Source organism: Meriones unguiculatus, chromosome 4 (assembly GCF_030254825.1).
Source record: "Meriones unguiculatus strain TT.TT164.6M chromosome 4, Bangor_MerUng_6.1, whole genome shotgun sequence".
In the NCBI taxonomy this organism is placed as follows: domain Eukaryota; kingdom Metazoa; phylum Chordata; class Mammalia; order Rodentia; family Muridae; genus Meriones; species Meriones unguiculatus.
The window spans coordinates 90507255-90524647 of NC_083352.1; the positions used below are offsets into that span (position 1 = coordinate 90507255).

Below are 17393 nucleotides of genomic sequence, written 5' to 3' on the forward strand. Positions count from 1 at the left end.
GGCCCCCACGTTGGCTTTACTGCTGTCTGTCTGCCGCACTCCCCGCTCACAGAGGAGCAAGGCAGTCAGTGAAGCTTTCTTGCTGTCCCTGTACATCAGTGTCCGTTAGCCATTAGCTGTCCAGACAGCGAGGGCGGCAATCTACTTAAAGAACATTTAAGTAGATTAAGTGCCTTTTTCCTCAGCTACCAAAGCTGTGCCAGGGACAGAGACATATCTGAAACAGGGGCACAAAGGCCCTGGCATTCCCCAGACCCAGCTCGCCTAGAGAGGGCGAGGGATTCCCCGGGACACTTGCTTTCCTCCTGCTCATTGTAGACCATGAATGATTTATTTATTTTTATTTCCAAAGGAGAGAGATTGAGTCTGGAACAGGCTACAAATTGGCAGAATGTCCCTGCCCCTGCTTAGGAGACCTTATTGGAGTTCTTCACGAACTCTCTTAATGCTGAAGGGGGGGGGGTTATCCAGGCTTGGCTGTGCTGGCCTTTGTTTATTCCCAGGTCCACATCACACGGGTCCCCCACACAGAACGAACATAAAATGTAACTGATTTGATAGGTGTGACGTCAGTTTCCCTTCCATATGGAGGCACCAGCATTCCCCCAGAGAGCCCACACTCAGGGAGCGGAGCCCAACAAACATATCAATAGACAATCACCATCCACCCCCCACCCCGCAGCTCCCGTCATTTTAAGAAGAAGGAAACCCCCTCTCTCCAGAAATGCCGGAGAGCAAATGTGTTACTGAGTCATCAGAAAACAGACAGATTCCCGTCCCTCTTATTTTTAGAAGTCGCTGTCTAGGTACTGGGAGCAGTTGAGAGGAAGAGATTATATTTGGAAGCCCTAATTTGGGAGAGGCTGGCTTTAAAAAGCCAACAGGCTCCCATGGAAGCTGCTCGTCTTCTTCCCTTCTCTCTGTCATGCTGAAGCCGTGTAAGCAGATCGCGTGCAGCATCAAATGAATCCATCTTTCCCACCCTTGAGGTTTGCCTTTGTAGTTTCTCTCCTGAAGCCACAGTCTCAGCTTCTGGCTGTCATCAGAAAGATGTGGTGCCAGGGTCTTTGAGTTTTTAAAAAGCTTAGAATGCCTGACTCAAAGAGACGAAACCAATGGAGGAGGAGGAAGAGAAGGAGGAGGAAGAGGAGGAAGGGGAATGAGAATAAGGATTGACTTGTGGGGCTGGAGAGATGGCTCAGAGGTTAAGAGAATTGGCTGCTCTTCCAGAGGTCCTGAGTTCAATTCCCAGCAACCACACGGTGGCTCACAACCATCTATAATGAGATCTAGTGCCCTCTTCTGGCCTGCAGGTGTACATGTAGATAGAGCACTCATATACAAAATAAATAAGTAAATCTTAAAAAAGAGAATTGGAGGGCTGGAGAGATGGCTCAGAGTTTAAGAGCACTGCTTGCTCTTCCAGAGATCCTGAGTTCAATTCCCAGCAACCACTTGGTGGCTCACAACCATCTATAATAAAATCTAGTGCCCTCTTCCGGCATTCAGGTATACATGCAGACAGAACATTGTGTGTGTGTGTGTGTTTGTGTGTTTGTGTGTGTGTGTGTGTATTGAAATAAATAAATCTTAAAAAAAGAATTGATTTGTATTATGGAAAAGTACAGGAGCTTCAGGCATGGCTGGCTCCAGGTGCTCAAACATTAGCATCAGGACTCAGTTTCTATTTATTGCCCTTTTGCAGAGATATCAGTCTCAGGCCACAGGATACAAAGCCTTCAGCTATCCCAGGCTTACATTCTAGTCACTTAGTGGCTGCAATAAAGAGATGGCTCTTGATACACATGGTGGTGTCCTTTTTTTAATTCCAGAGCTCAGGCAGAGGCAGTCAGCGCTCTGTGAGTTCAAGGCCAGCCTGGGCTATGTCATGAGACCATCTCAAAAACAGAAAACAAAAAAAAAGATGGGCCTCTCTATCCTCATTTCCCCTCCCCCTCTCTCATTTTTAAGATAGGATCATGCTACATGTTCTATGTTCTGTGTAGGCCAGGGTGGCTTTGGACTCATTATGTAATGTACCCTAGGAATGCCTTGAACTTTCGCCCTGTCTCAGCTTTCCCACTGTTGGGATTACAGGCATGTTCCGCCATGGCTGGCTAATCCCACCCCACCCTAATACTGAGTGTGGAAGCCAGGGCTACAAGGCTGCTAGGCAAATGTTCTACTCCTGAGCTCCACCCCTAACCTATGACATAACCTCTTTCCCCAAGAAATCAACAGAGATTTTAGATCAGAAACCCATTAGCTTGCTGAGGCTTTCTTGACCCCTTTTCCATATCTTGTGTCCATGGGGTGAAGTACATGAGTGGGTCAGGTTTGGGCTGGATCTGATGCTTGGACCAGAGAGAGAACTTCTGAAGCCCTCCAGGACTGGCCTTGAGGGAGGTGCTGTCTGCTGGAAGGACAAGGTCTCTGGGTACTGGGTGGTCACTTAGCAGGCAAGGGTGGCCTCAGGGACAAGGTGCTGGTCTGGGTCCTCCGGAAGATGGTACCGACAAGAGCCAGGGTGCCAGCATCTGACTAGAGGAAGACCTGTGGGATAACCTACCGGGAGGCAGGCAGAGGGGAGAGGGAAAGAAGGCTGCACGGGAGGATGTTGGAAGCCCTTAGTTAAGATGGTTCAGGAATGCAGGAGGAGCCCTCCAGCCCCATCCCTGTTAGAGTCTTCCCCACACCCTTCAGGAAGAGGCCCGCTTTAGTGTCCCTGCTGCAGGCAGCCATCAGCCAGAAGCTGCCTACAGAGGCATGGCCTCATTCGCACCGATGGGTTTGAGAGCTGGGCAGCTGGAGCCCCGTGTCCACAAGGCTCCCTATGCTGGGAATCTGGGAGGTGCTTTCATATGGCTACCGTAGATAATGATCTGAAAAGTGCCTCATGGATCCAGAGTGGTGTATATAGCTCAGCATTTGTGGGATGGGGAAGCTGTGGCAAGAGTCTGTGATTTTCCCACACTGAGTGTGACCTTTATTTAGAAATAGAGTCTCTGTGGACATAATTCCATGGGCTGAGATGAGGTCATCCTAGATTGGGGTGGACCCTTACCCCAGAATGATTAATGCCCTTACATGAAGAAGAGAGATATTCCCAGGACAGAGGGGAGGAGGCCATGGGACAATGGAGACAAGGACAGAGTGGGACAGTGACTCCAAGAAGCCTCCACCTGAAGCCAGGACACAGGCATGGCATGATGTCCCTCACTCCAATCAAGCTGACAATCAAAACTAACTGTTGTGGGCTGGGGAGGTGGCTCAGTGGATAAGGCGCCTGGCACACAAGCGTGGGGCCCTGAGTTTGCTCCCCAGTTCCCACATAAAAGTCAGTAGTGGACACACGGGCTTACAATCGCCTCGCTGGGGAGGTAGAGACAGAAGGATCCTTGGGGCTCAATGGCCAGTGGCCTGGCCTACACGGGGAGTTTATTAAGCAAAGTCAAAACAGAAAGCTATTCTGAAACTGTCTTTGCAAAGTGGAGATTAAACTGTCTTTGGGGCTAGGGAAGGGCCAGGGTGGCGCAGCACTGCATGACCTCCCCACAGAGGAGTCAGATGATCCACTGTTCAACATTCAGGCCGGTTCCAGTTTGCCGTTGCTACTGGTGGTGTGAGGACCTGTCTCAGCCGCTTATTTCCTGGGAAGGTTATGTTCCTGGGAAGGCCCTAAGGGTTATGTGCAGGTATATGTAGCTGTCAGGGTTCTAACTACAGTCCTCCACTGCCCTTGGCCTTGCCACCCTCAGGTCAGTGCATCTGCCTGCCAGGCCTCTCTGCTGTGCTGCTCCCCCCCCCCACACACCGCCTTGCTTGGCCGAGTGGGGATCTTGGTACAAGTTCAGCATGTCTCTGCCTTTCCCAAGCTTGCTGCTTATCTGTCATGTTGCGCCGAGATTACATAATCAAGGTGTTGAGAGAGCTCCTGGGAGGGGCGGTGCTCCCAGATGTGCAGGGAACGCTGGGGTGGGGAGGGCCAAGTGCTCCTGGCAGCGAGGGGCTGATCACGTGGCTTCCCTACTCCCTGCCCTGCTTCCCTAGTCTCTGAGGATGTAACCTTATTCAACATCGACAGAAGTAAGCCTCCCACGGCGGCGCTCTGTGGGCTCGCTCACACTGCGCTGTGATCTGGGGACTCTTGGATTTCTTCTCAGGCCTGCCGCTCAGAGAAGCTGAGCCTCCGTCTATATAAGTGGTTTCTGCACTAAGATAACAGGCTGGGGAGATGGCTCAGTGGATAAGGTGCTTTCTGCACAAGCCCGTGGACCTGAGTTCAGATCCCCAGGACCTGTGTAAAAGCTCGGCATGCTGGTGGAATGTGTCTTCACCCAGTGCCATGGAGGCAGAAGCAGGGATTCCTGGGGACTTTCAGCAGGCCATTGGTGAAATGGCTGCATCTGTAGTGAGAGATACTGGCTGAGGAAGATTGAAAGTTGATCTCTGGTTTCTACACAGGCATGCACAGGCACACACACACATTCTCTCTCTCTCTCTCTCTCTCTCTAAATAACTGTAATAATAAAATAAAAACCATGTAGAGACAATAAAGCCAAGGGAGAAGGGCTGGAGAGAAGGCTGAGCAGTTAAGAGCACTGGCTGCTCTCTCAGAGGACTGGGCTCTACTTTCCTTCACCTGCATGGTGGCTCATCACCCCTGCCCCCTTAACTCCACTTCCACCAGTTCCAGGGAATCCAACCCTCTCTGACGTCTGTGGGAAGCAGGCACACACACGGTGCACAGGCATTCATGCAGGCAGAACACCCATCCACATAAAATAAAATAAACAATCCTTTTTTTTTTTTTTCAAAGCTGGGGGAGAAATTGGAATTTTCCAGCAAATGTCAGCCCATCCATCCTCCATGCCTCGGTGGGCGTGGGGACAGCTGAGCTCATCTCAGCCCTCTGTGCTCTCCTTGCTTTCTGCTTGTTCATTCATCCCAACCCATTTCTAGCCTCCCTCCGCACAAGTGACCCAGCCCCTCTGCTGCCTCTCTGCCTGCCTTGGCATCTCAGCCCAGAGTAGCATTGGCCCAAGGTAGCAGCATCTTAAAGACTTGGGGCTCCTGCAAGCGGCCTCCCTGTACCCCTGACTGATCCCAACTCTAGTGACAAAGTGTCTGTTTGAGCCCCCAGGCAGCTCCCTCATGAGCTTTCAGGAAACACGGAAAATCCCCGCAGCAGAGTCTTAAGAATGATTCTCTCTTCAACATGAAGCAGACAGTAGGTTTGTCTTGGGCCCTGGGTTGAGCTGAGTTAGTGAAAGGCTCAGGGAGGGACCATGCAAGAGCATGGGCTCTGCTGAGGGGCTCAGTGAGGTGCAGCCTCCAGTGGCCCTAACTGGTTACAAGCCAGAAAAAGGCAGGAGAGAACCGCAGTGACCTTCTTCATCCTCCTGTGGTAGATCGTCCTTCTGGCCTCACAGGCTTAAGGGGGGGGCTCAGTCAATAAGTGGGGGCCGAGCAGTAAGAAAAACCTAGCACACCTTGGGGGTTGATTCCAAGGCGAGCAACTGTGCTGGGTTCTGGAGATGAGAGGATCACGTGAGCTGGTGTGTGACTGTGCCACAGGGAGCAGTTATTCAGTCTACAGACCAGGAGTATAGCTCAGAGAGGGTTAGTGACTTTACTAAGGTCACACAGGACTCTTCGGTGGGACTTGGAACTTGGCAACTCAGCTCTGAAACTTGGCCCTCTGACTATTTGGTTATTCTTATACTTCCTGCAATAGACACCTGTCTTTTCTTACCTGCCACTGATTTGGTTGCCACTGGCTGTTTAACTACAGTCCTTGAGGATAAAAGTAGCACACAGTAGGCGCTTAATAAGGACAGCTGTTGTTGACTATTTGGTGACCAAGACCCCCCACTACAGTGATTGGCTCAGTGGGACACCCCAGCAAGCAGGGGTGATGGCCTACCCCACTTACCGGGTGAGAAACTGAGGCTTGGAGTATGTCAGCCACGAGGCCAAGGTCACACCACCAGCAGGGAGATGAGCCAAGAATCCAACTGTCAAATCCAAGTCCCCAGCAGGGCTCGGCGCCTTGCCTGATAACACCAAACTGGCTGATTTGTAAGTAATAGAGAGGCTCATCTGCCTCTGTGAGCCTGGCTGCAGCGCTTCTGTGGTTACCTGGCTGTTCCCTGAGGAGGGCGAGACCCCGTTTCTGTGAGAAGAATCTGTCTGGCCATGCAAGCTGACGCCTGCATGCAACCCACCTTCTCTTCTCTCTCTCTTGGCCCTCGATGCGTCCCTTCTCCTCCTCCTGTGTTTCTCTTTCTTGTTCTGTCTCTGATCTTCCATGAGAAGCCTGTGGCTGACGCTTTCTTCCCTCCTTGCCCTGCTGAAAGTGTCTCTGTGGAGTGGGGAGGTGGAGAGGGCAGTGAAGACAGCCCTGTGGGAGGGAGGCCTTTCCAGGGTAGGGCCTCGAACTTGTACCTCCCCAGGCTACAGCACCCAGGCTGTATCCTCAGAACAGTTTGATGTGATCGGGGCATTGTGTCCTTTGACCAGGAGGGCACCCTGTCTTAACTCCCAGGCAAGTTCAGGGCCTCCAGCATTCTCACTGTATTGGATGCTGGTGGCTGGCTCTCAAAATTGATCACGTGCTTGGTGCTTTAAAATGCCCCAGATGTGAGTGCTTGCAGTCCTGGGTCAGGCATCATTCAGTGACGACACCCACCCGGTTTCATTCCGCCGGAAAAATGTGTCTTCCTTGCCCTCCCAGCTTCTTGAGGGTGAAGGGGGGTGGGGAGCTGGCTCAGTGGGTTAAAAATCACCTGCTGTACAAACAGGAGGACCCCAGTTTGGAGTCCCGGCATCCACGTAAGAAGCCGGCATCAACAGCACGTGAAGGGAGGCTCCGATCTTAGTTCCAGGGTCAGTGAGAGACCGGTGCCAACAGAGTATGGGAGAGAGCAATAGAGCAGGGCACCCACCATTGTCCTTTGGCCTCTGGTGTGGAGGAGCCTAAACATACATGTACATTCACTGACAGGTTTAAACCTGGAATCCCCTGGAAAAACTTGATTGAGCAATCGTCTTTTCAGGCTGGCCTGTGAGCACATCTGTGGGGCATTTTCTTGATTGGTAATTGATGCAGGAGGGACCAGCCCACTGTGGGTGGCACCATTCTCTAGGCAGGTGGGCCGGGTTGTGTAAGGAAACTAGCTGAGTGGAGCCTGCTGGTGAGCAAGCACACGGTACTCCAGGGTCTCCGCTTCTAGCGCTTGCTTGAGTTCCTGCTCTGCCTTCCCTCAGTGCTGGACTGACTGTAAGCTGAAATTAGCCCATTTCTTCCCCTAAGTTGCTTTCTTTCTTTTTTTTTTAATGAATTTATTTTTATGCATACATGTTAAGTGCCTGCATGTCTGTCTGTGTGCCGCTTGAGTGCTGAACTGTCTTTTTAGCCTCTCCCCCACCTCAAATTGATTTTGGTTGGAGTGTTTAATCACTGCAGCAGAACTGACACTAGAAAACACATGTGCGTGCATGAGCAGACACACACACACACACACACACACACACACACAGAGTACCGGAAAGCTAGCGAGCTCACTTGTAGCCATCATGGTCCATCTTGCTGGGGGTGGCTGAGCATCCTAACTGGCTGTTCAGCAGAACAAGGGCAGGACAAGGCAGCTGGTTGCTGTACCCAGCCCCTTGGGATGCTCTTTGCAAGCTCTGGCTTGAATGAAGCCTCAGGGAGCAGCCTCGAGGAGTCTGGTTTCAAAAGGCCAGTCCCCACTGCAGTAGCTGTCAGAGCTCATAGCAGCTGCTTGGCTCTGAATGGCTTCTGTGAGCACTTGGGGCAGAGGAGGGAGTTGGGGACTGAGGAGGGAGCTGGGAAGGTGGGTGAGTCCCCCTGAGAAGAAGATGAGGGTTCCTAGAGGGCAGGTACCTGGGAGGGTGCTGAGCTGAGGTTTAAGCATATGACTTTATTAATTCTGTGACAGAACCCTGTTTCAGTGGAGACTTGGACAGGAGCCCAGCATGCAAAAACAGCTAGAAGCATCCAATCAAAAGCAGGTTCTTCGGGATATGTGTGCAGAGGGCTATCAGCACAGGGCTCCTTTACACTTGTCTGGAAGGTTTAGAGGACCTGATTGGAGAAAAGGGTGATAAAGACACAGTTGTTGCAAGCAGACAGATTTCCTCTCTGGTCAGCTGCTCCCTGGCTGTGTAACTTTGGGGGCGCTGCTCTCCCCCACTGGGTTTCTCATCTGAAGCTGGACAGCTTAATCCACCCCATGTCATTATGAAGATACAAGACAGTAACTGTGGTTGGACTGGACACACAGTAGGTGTCTTGGCATTTTGGTGGTTCTGTTTCCTCCTGAAAAGAGCTGAATCTGAGTCTCAAAGAATGCATGGTTCTCATGGCCATCAAAGCCATAGTGGGGTAGGAACGCCCCAGGACCCAGGGACCCAGGCTCCTGGGAGATATGTGGGTTCTGCTTTACCATTAGCACCCAGTATGACTTTTCTCATTCTCTGAGTTTCTTGAGAGTTTGTTCTAATGTTTGTTGAGGGCTTACTACGGATGGGCTTGTGTAGGTTAGAGGATACAGGCTCTGGCATCCAAATGTTTTCAGTTCTGTCCTCCATTCTGCTCCCAGGGCTTTGACTAGAAAGACTGTCCAACCCTCTGGGTCCTGAGTTTCTCCGTCTGTGAAGTGATAGGAGTGAATTTGTGCCATAGCCTAATCTAAGAGAGTGCTCAGTGAGGTCATGCCCCTGAATGAAAAGATACCATTGAGTGGTCCTGCGGGACAGACATCCCAGTGGGCACACTTTGGAATCACAACCCTGGCTTTGATTCCCGTGACTGCCACTCATGATGTAGCCTTAAGCAAGAGATGGATGTCTTCCTTGTTTATATAATGAGAATGACAGGAGCCGCAGAGCGGCCAGCACGAACCCCGGATGATGCGCGAAGAGCTCCTGGAAGGATGTCTGGAATGTAGCAGGTTCTTCATAGCTGGCATCACCGTGGCTATCACAGTCCACACCATGATCATTATCACCACAACCACCACCATCACCACCACCCAAATCACCACCACCACCACTGTCAACAGCGCCATGATGATAATCTATAGAGCCGAGCTCCAAAAATTTCTCTCCAATCCTGACAGCCTGAATCCTAGGACTCAGAGGGAGAATTTAGTGGCAAGGTGTCATGACTCCCCTTGGGTACTGATGGGAAACTTTACATATGTGTCCCCAGTGGAGAGGAGGGCCTTTCTCACTTTGCTGGGGGAGGTTCTAAGTGCTTCTTGGCTTGTTTGTGCTTTTCTGTTCTTTCTCCACCACGAGCACTTTGTTAGAGTTGGCAGGAGCCGAGCCCTTGGGAGCTGGGTTGCTGGGGCCATGGGAACACATTCTTGTTGGATATCACCCCCTCCTTCTGCCGCCTGATGATTTATTTCCTGTGTGTAGTGACTTTACCTCAGAAAGCCAGCCTGGTTTGGGGAGATGGGTCTTTGGCAGAGGATCATGTCTGCTTTTGAAACTCCTAAAATTCCCAGCTCCATCCCACTCCAACCACATGCTTCAGGTTGGCACGTGCCTTCCTGGTTGGCTGTCAACTCCTTTATCTCCGTCAAAACATTTGAATCGTAGGGTGGGTTATAGATCATGGAGTCATAGCAGCCCCTAGTGTGGGCATTCTTAACTTAGCCTTGCTGTCTTAGCCTGCGTTCTTGTCACTAGGAAAACGAGGCGGTCATCTCTTCAGTTTGCAGACGGGACATAGAGACACTGAGTGTCATTCCGAAGGTGGCATGGGGCTGGCCCAGGCACCCTGAAACCTGTCATGTGGTTGTTTAACCAAATCACCCTCCCCTCCAGGCACTCCTGCTTTTCCAGCTTTCTTTTTTTCTGCCATCTTTTGAGCCTGAGGTGCAGACTTTACCAGCAATGTGGATGATCTTGGGAGCCACAGGGAGACGCTCAAAGAGAGTGAAGGCCAGGGGCCGTTGAGGGGAGAGGGGCTTCAAAGTTTCAGCTCATTTGACAATCCTAGCGTAAGTGTGCGGTGAGGTGGCCCGCAGGCAGTCTGACAGAACCGGCCCCGCGCCTCCACTCTGGCCTCCCCCGTTCTCTGCTCCAATAACTTCCCCTCTTCGGTCTGGGGTTGGTGGCCGCCCTTCCCCTCCGCTTGCGTCCTGGTGCTGTCCGTGGTGCTGACTGCCAATCGCGATGGTTCTGGGGCGCCCAGCCTCCCCTCCTGGCCTCCCACCTCTCCTCCCGCAGGCAACGCGGCACAATGCAACGCGGTGGGAGGCAGACTCGGCTCCCCTGCGCCGCTGGGAAGCGGCTGCCCCTCCCTCCGGATCACACAGGGTTTTTGCAGTAGTGGTGACAGCCGGATTGGGCACCAGGGAAGCAATTGATTCGTCTACTGCCCGCAGCCCAGAGTTGCCTACGCTGCCCAGAGAGGGAGAGAGGAAAGAGAAGAGGGGAGAGAGAGAGAGAGAGAGAGAGAGAGAGAGAGAGAGAGAGAGAGAGAGAGAGAGAGAGAGAGAGAGAGAGAGACTTACAAAACCTTCCATCCATGTGGAGTAGTCTGAGCGGATCACTGTCCACCATCTGCAGACTCCCAACTGTACTTAGTTTTCGCCTCTGACGGGGGTATTTCTTTTTGTCTTGGTTTTGCATGATTTAGGGGCATGTGTGTATGCTGATGCCTTGGTTTATTTTGGGAAGACCGGGAGAGTCAAATGCACAATTTTCTTTCAGGCATATCTGCTGGTCTTTCAAGCCAAGTCCCTGGGACTTAACATCTTCCCCCGGCAGGGAGTTGGCAAGAATTTGGCTCACCCATTCTGCTGCAATCCTCCACTGTCCTGGTGAGTGACATTTTTTCTGATTGTGCAAATGGACTAGGAGATCTTCAGACCCTAACTGAGATGTGTGTGCATGGGCTAGAGGAGAGGGCAGCCGGGAAAGTGAGGCTGTTGCGAAATGGCCATAGCTCTTTGCCTGCATTCTGCAGGCTTTTTATCAGTAGAGCGACGCTCCAGAGACAAATGAGATTTTAGTTCCTTGCCCAGGGAGGGGGCCAGCATGTGCCTGTTCAGGCAACGTGAGCAAGAGTGGCTTCTGCCCAGCTTGCCCTCTTTGCAGCAGAAGCTGCAGAAAGTGATTGGCAGTTCCCGAGTGAGTTAACCCTTTGTGGCCGGTCAGGCACAGGGGGCCTCTGGGTGTTCTGATTTGGTGGGTGGGCACCTGGGCCCTGGGTTGGGAGAGTGCCACCTGTGCCTGGAAGGTTAACCCTTGCCTGGGCATCCTGGGCCAGCGTTTGTTTAGGATAGGGCTCAGGCTGGGCTCTCCGCCAGGACCGGCTGAGTAATTGAATTGTGGTGGGTTCTGCAAACTCAGCTGTCCTGAGATGGGAGAGCGGGGATCCAGGAAAGCGCCACCTTTTCTCTTGGCATGAATGGTCAAGCAGTCAGCTGCCCGTTGAGCTGTGGGTGCTCTGTTTTCACAGGTGGTGTCACCTGTAAGACATAGGATGGGGGTATGTGTGTGGCTGTGACTCTGTCACTGAGCCCTTCTCACCATTGAAAAGGGGGACATGACATTCTAATGCCAGGTCTCCAATTCCAGGACAAGCTATAACCCCCCCCCCCCCCGCATACCAGTTTCTTTCTCTGACATCCCACTGGGGGTATCCCCATACCAACCTGTTAGCCAGTAGGAAGCAGAGTCCCCTCACCACTCAACCCCAAAGCTTGTGTTTAATTTTAAAATGCTTTTGCCAGTAATCTGTGATTTATGGGAGAGGATTTTGCACTGCTTTCTGCTTTAATTACTTCCTACCTTTTTGGGGGAAATGGAAGTTCTTATTTTTAGCACTGTGATCTACTCAGAGGCCACTTGAGCTGTCTCTATCCACCAGAATTTCTTCAGGAAGTTGAACTCAGGAGGTAGGAAGAAGACAAGGTTAGCCCCAGGGACTGGCAAGCTGGAAATGTCAATAGGGTCACCCAGCCCCAGAGCCAGGAGGGGCCAAGGAGATCTGGGTAATGGCCTATGTGGTCAGGACACAGGAGGAGAGGATAAGTAGCCTGGTGGTTAGTGCCATGCAGAGGGCCCTCTCAATCCTGGCTTCTGATCTGGGTGACCTTGAGGAATCTGCCTCCCTGGGGAGATACGTATGAATAGAAAGTGAAGAAATTTGGCTCAATTGAGAAGCTGCAGGCTTGCCCATGGGTAATATTTCAAATACTGGACTTTCACATTCTTTGGTTGGAATAGACTGTGGATAGACTCTGGATTAGGGGGCCATTGAGGTTACTAATGCACTGAGTGTGAACCTTCAACTATAGGGCTGTGTGGTAGCTACGGGGCTTGGAGGATTATCAAGGGAGCCCCAAGGGCCCCAAGGAAGTGTCACAGTTACTGTGGGACATTTCCCTGGTCAACTTCTAGTTTCCAGTCCTGCAGCACAGGACAGCCCCTTGGACCAGGCCAGGCCTGGGGTGTCTAGACATGAAGACTCCCCAGCCGGCCATCTCTCTGCCTCCTCAGCTCCCTTGGGGTGGCTGAGAGCCAGGAGCCTGCCTCCTTCCTGTCATGGCTAAGTGGTGCATTGGGGTGCACCAGTGAGAGAAACAAAGAGAACCTTCCGGAAAGATTCTTGGACTTGGATCAGGGAGCTTGGGTCTGGGGCTCTCTTTGCCTTCTGGGCCTCAGTTTCTCCATCTGTGCAATGAGTCAGCTGCTCTAGGTGACTAAGGCTCCTTCCAGATCCTCAGGTCTTCATTACAGCTGCTGCTGCTGCTGCTGCTGCTGCTGCTGCTGCTGCTGCTGTGGCAGGAGTGGCCATACTTTTAGGGAGAGTTAGTATTATTTTTCTGTAATCCCATCTTTCCGGGAGCCCAGAGAGGAAGAGCACCTTGTCTAAAAACCACACAGCAAGTCATGGCCTAGCCCTGTTGGGATCCACCTTCATGGAGCTCGACATCCTTTTTCCCTACATCCTTCTCTCCCTCACTTCCCATCCCTAGCCTGGGGTGAGGAAGAGTTGGATGCCTTCATCATCACCCTCCAAAACTGTATTGGGGTCAGAAAGCTGAGCCTCGGAGACAGAGACAGATAATCCTTGTAGATGGGGCTTCTGCTATCTCACCAGGGTGAAGGAGAGGGGGTCCCAGCAGCTCCTGATGCTCTGTGAACTCAGCCACTGTCTGATGTGTTCAGGGGTGGGTGGCTGCCAGAGTAGGGGTGTGCAGGGTGGGGGAGGGAGTGGCTTGTAGGACATAAGATATATAGGACAGGAGAGTCTTTATTAACCCTTCGCTTTTCTGTGTCTCTCACAGAGGTTTTCTCTCAGTCCTCCCTCCCACCCACCCTCCCAGCCAACATATGGTCTTGTCTTTTTCCTGCAAGGGCCTGGGGGCTGGGCAGTCCTACAGGCAGACAAGGCTGGAGCTGAGGTAGTGGGGTTTATTTCTGTTAAGAGCTGTGGCTGAACTCCGATAAAAATAAACCCGGGACCCAGTAGTGGTGGGCTGGAGCCGAAGCATCTGAATTATTCAGCTGCCACCCAGGATGGAGAGGCTTATGTGCTCAGAGGAGGAGGGGGCAGTGTTTCAGACACAGCCCTTCCTGTGGCCTGCCCTGCCTGTGAGGCGTCTAGGAACTGCAGTGCTCTGGCACTGTGTGACTTCAGGTGGGTGCCTGACCTCTCTGAACCTCAGTGTCTTCTGTTAGGTGTCAAATGATAGTGTAGTTAAGACCCCAGGCTAGACCTCGGGCCCTGGAGATGGGTCTCTACGCGCACAGTTACATGTCCCAAGACGTCACCTACCTCATCTGTCACACCCTTCACGGGGGTGGTGACACTGTGAAGGACAGTTAAGAGTTAACACGTGCTAGATGCTTAGTTCTGGGGCTGACAAGGAAGAAGGACCCTGTCTGGGGTGGGTTGGGGAGGGGCTGTGTGGTGTTGGCATCAGTTACAGCAGCACAGCTTACACTGAGGCAAGGGGGAGCCTAGAAGGAGCCCTGGGTCCAGGACACAGCAGACAGGCTTGCTCGGGGGGAGGGGTTCTGAGGCCTCAGTTTCCCCGTCTGTAAAGTGGACTCAGTGACCTTCTTCCTCCAGGCTTGGGATAGTCTAAGTGAGTCCCGGGACATCATTCAGGGTAACCCTGGGGAGGGTCAGAGAAAATCTGCTGCCACAAGGTCTAAGTGTCCCATGGCTCCAGGTTCCTCGGAGATTTTGCTGAGTCACCCCACCCTACAAGCTCAGGGTGTGCACTTTCGGTTTTCTTCCCCCTAGGAGTCCTTTACCTGGCCCAGGGACCTGAGACATGATGCGGCCTGTAAGGGCTAGGGTGTTTAAGAGATTAGGGTGAACACAGCAGGAACTCATTACCAATGGGATGAATGAATGAATGAATGAATGAATGAATGAATCGATCAATTGATAGGAGAGATGTTAGTTGATTGGCTAATGGATGGGTCAGTCTGAGAGTTGCCTTTAGTCTATGTTCTTCTAGTCAGTGGCAATGTATGCAGTAGGTGCTCCATTAGTGTCTGTTGATTATGATGAGTCATGGATGGGGTTTGAGGGATTTTGCTCTCAGGTCAGTTGCAAGCAGATCCCCCTTCCCTTGCCAGAAACTCACTGCTGCTGGTTCACTTATTGGGTACCTGTGGTATACCCAGCACCAGGCTTAGCACTGGGACAAAGTCCCATTTCCTTTGAGGTCTTGAGTAAGGTGCACTTTGGGGTTGGGCGAGGGTGCAGAAGAGGGTCACTTCCTCGGACACTTCGAAGCAGCACGTGCGTGAATCCAGCTGAAATTCTCTGCTGAAGTTTAGCCCTTTGTCCTCAAGCATTGGTGGGTGCTTCCGGGGTGGGTGGAGAGTCAGTACGTCTACACGTCTACACTTAAGTCATTTACACTATTGTAAGAAGGCCTATGCCTTCCTACCTGTGAGGCAGGCTTGGGTTTTGCAGCGGAGGAGGAGTTCGCATCAACCAGGGGCTTTGGGAGAAAGGTCAAAGGCGCTGGCTGTGTCCTGCTGGGGTGGGTGGGAGGGTGGGAAGGGTATAAACCTCCCTTGCTGTACCTAGGAGGCTGGCCATCCTGGGCTGATGGTCGGTTTACTCTGCAATTCGTAAAGTCCCCTAGAAACTTGTCATCAGGCGTTTCTTGATCCCCAAACGCTTGAGTGTGGGCATTGCTGTTTTCACAGCCCCCAGGGCTCTGAATGAAGGCATTTCTAAGAATACAGACTGCTTGTATGGACACTTCTAATGCAGACTGCTTCTGACACTTCTAGTGTGGAATGAGACTGGGTCTTCTCCCCGAGGCCCGGCCTCTGTACACAAGAGGCTGCGCAGGACTCGAATCTGGACCAGGCTCACCTGGTCACCTGCACACCATTTGCTTTCTGATTTTCTTTCCCATATCTGCTAACCTTGAGGGGACTCTGGGTTCTCACATGGCACCAGATCGCTGTCTGCAATACCACCACGGTTCCCTTGAAGCCGTTGTCCTGCTGTCATTAGCTTTAATGGCATAATGCAGGCTGAAATCTCATTGCACTGGAGCCATGGCTGACTCTGCCTCAGTGAACCAGCCAGGGAGTGAGAGACCGGGCCTCGGGAAGCTGGGGCGTGCCCACCCCCCACAATTAAACACCAACAGGGCTCCTCTCGTGGCATCAAGCCATGTCTGAATTGTGAAGAGAGACAGAAGGAGGAAACTCTCTTCCGCCTCAGCTCCCGCCTGGCGCTTCCAGCTGCCCCGTTCTTTCCTTTTTTCCCCTTCACCGCGTCTCCACAGTGACAGGCAGGGACTTGTGAATGAAACTGCTTTCGGCAGTACGCACCTTACATAAGTGGCTTTTCTGTGCCAGCCGCTGATGGCAGGTGGCGGGCGTTTGGGGGCTGCACAGAGCGGAGATGGCCTGAAGTTAGTTAGAAGGCAATTCAGGCCAGCCACAGGAAGCAGCTGTGTGGCTGGCCTTGGCCTTGTCCAGCATCCCTCCCCACACCCCCTTCCACCTGTCTGTCTTCCCTGTACCACGGTGGTATGGAGTGTCTGCCTCTGCCTGTCTGTCTGTCTGTCTTCCCTGTACCACGGTGGTATGGAGTGTCTGCCTCTGCCTGTCTGTCTGCCTGCCTCCCTGCCATTCACCCCCATCTCCTTTCCCTCCCTTTAAAATCCTTCCTGTTCTTTGTAGGCTCATCTTCCCCCACCTTGAACTCTCCCCATCTTTTCCTGTCCCCGCATCCCTTTCCATCAGCCCCTTCCCCTGTCCCATCACCTATCTGCTGCAGACACACAACAATTAGCATAAAGGGACCGTGGGTAAGGTCCTGGGGCTCAATCAATCTGGCTTGCCTGGGGCGTTCTATGCTCAAATCAGCCCCTAGAGCAGCCTGTGCAAGCCAGTCATTTTACTTCCAAAACCACACACGCCTGGAGCTCAGTGAGGCTTTCTAGAGCTCCGAGGCTCTGCGCTATTGGTGAGTCACCCCCTTACGAAGGGGGCCACACTGGCTTCTGAAGTGCTCCCCAGCTTTGGCATCTGCATCCTAGGCAGGCAGGGCATAGTGGGCCATCCAGGGTGTGAGCTGACTCCCTCCACCATCCGGCCACTCATCCAGGTATCCATCTTCCAGTCACTGGCCATCACGGGGAAACAAGGGCCCTATTGCCGATTCCATGCCAGATGCCTGTCCCAGATTCCCCCGGAGGACTCTTGGACAGCTTGGGGATCTGTGAGGCTAGCATGGGGTCACAGTCCTGTGTGTCTGACATGTCCCCACACGGCACTGAGGCGGCTGACCCATGACCCACCCTTAGAGGATGGCTGTTGTTTACAGAGTTGGCTCTGTCCCCCCACCCTCAAGTATGGGTGGTATGTCCCCTGGGTTAAGACCATTCTAGACACTAAGGGACCCCAGCAACAAGTGAGGTGCAGTAACCCCTCCCCCACACCTCAGCGCATATCTATGAAGCAGTGATGACAAAGGACAAACGGATGCATATGAAAGATCAAGGCTGGGGAGGAGGCAGATGGGAGGCTCCGGAGGTGGAGGTGGCCTCCAGTGGTGAGGGCCTTCAGAGAGGGAGCCCCGGTGCCCAGCCCCACCCAAGAATGGCAGGTAAATGGCTGCTTTGCTGGGATGGAGAGTGACAGTGAGAGGAGGTCAGGAGAGGTCAGGAGAGCCCTGACCCCTGCTCGTGACACTAGCAATGATTGCAGTTCATTGCAGTGGACAGTGAGCAGTGAGAGGGAAGCCAGGGGGCCATGAGCAGAGCTGCCCTGGGGCTGGGCCAGGTGGAGGCAGGGGAGTCGGTGGTCAGATGTGGGTATATCTTGCAGCTGTGTGGACCTTAGGTGATCAGGGT

The 17393-nt window shown here is 52.6% G+C and overlaps 1 protein-coding gene across 4 annotated transcripts in view; it reads left to right on the plus strand.

Annotated features, from left to right (window-relative positions):
• The first annotated feature begins 9917 nt into the window (after positions 1-9917).
• Rph3a (rabphilin 3A) overlaps positions 9918-17393 on the plus strand; it is a 70940-nt gene continuing 63464 nt past the window's right edge. For 2 of the 4 annotated variants that reach the window (XM_021633196.2, XM_021633198.2), the window contains exons 1-2: positions 10264-10644; positions 10753-10862. The gene's annotated coding sequence lies outside the window, so the exon portion shown is untranslated. Of the gene's footprint in view, positions 10038-10263; positions 10645-10752; positions 10863-17393 lie in introns of those variants that run through there. The other 2 variants (XM_021633197.2, XM_060382487.1) reach the window with 2 other exon arrangements.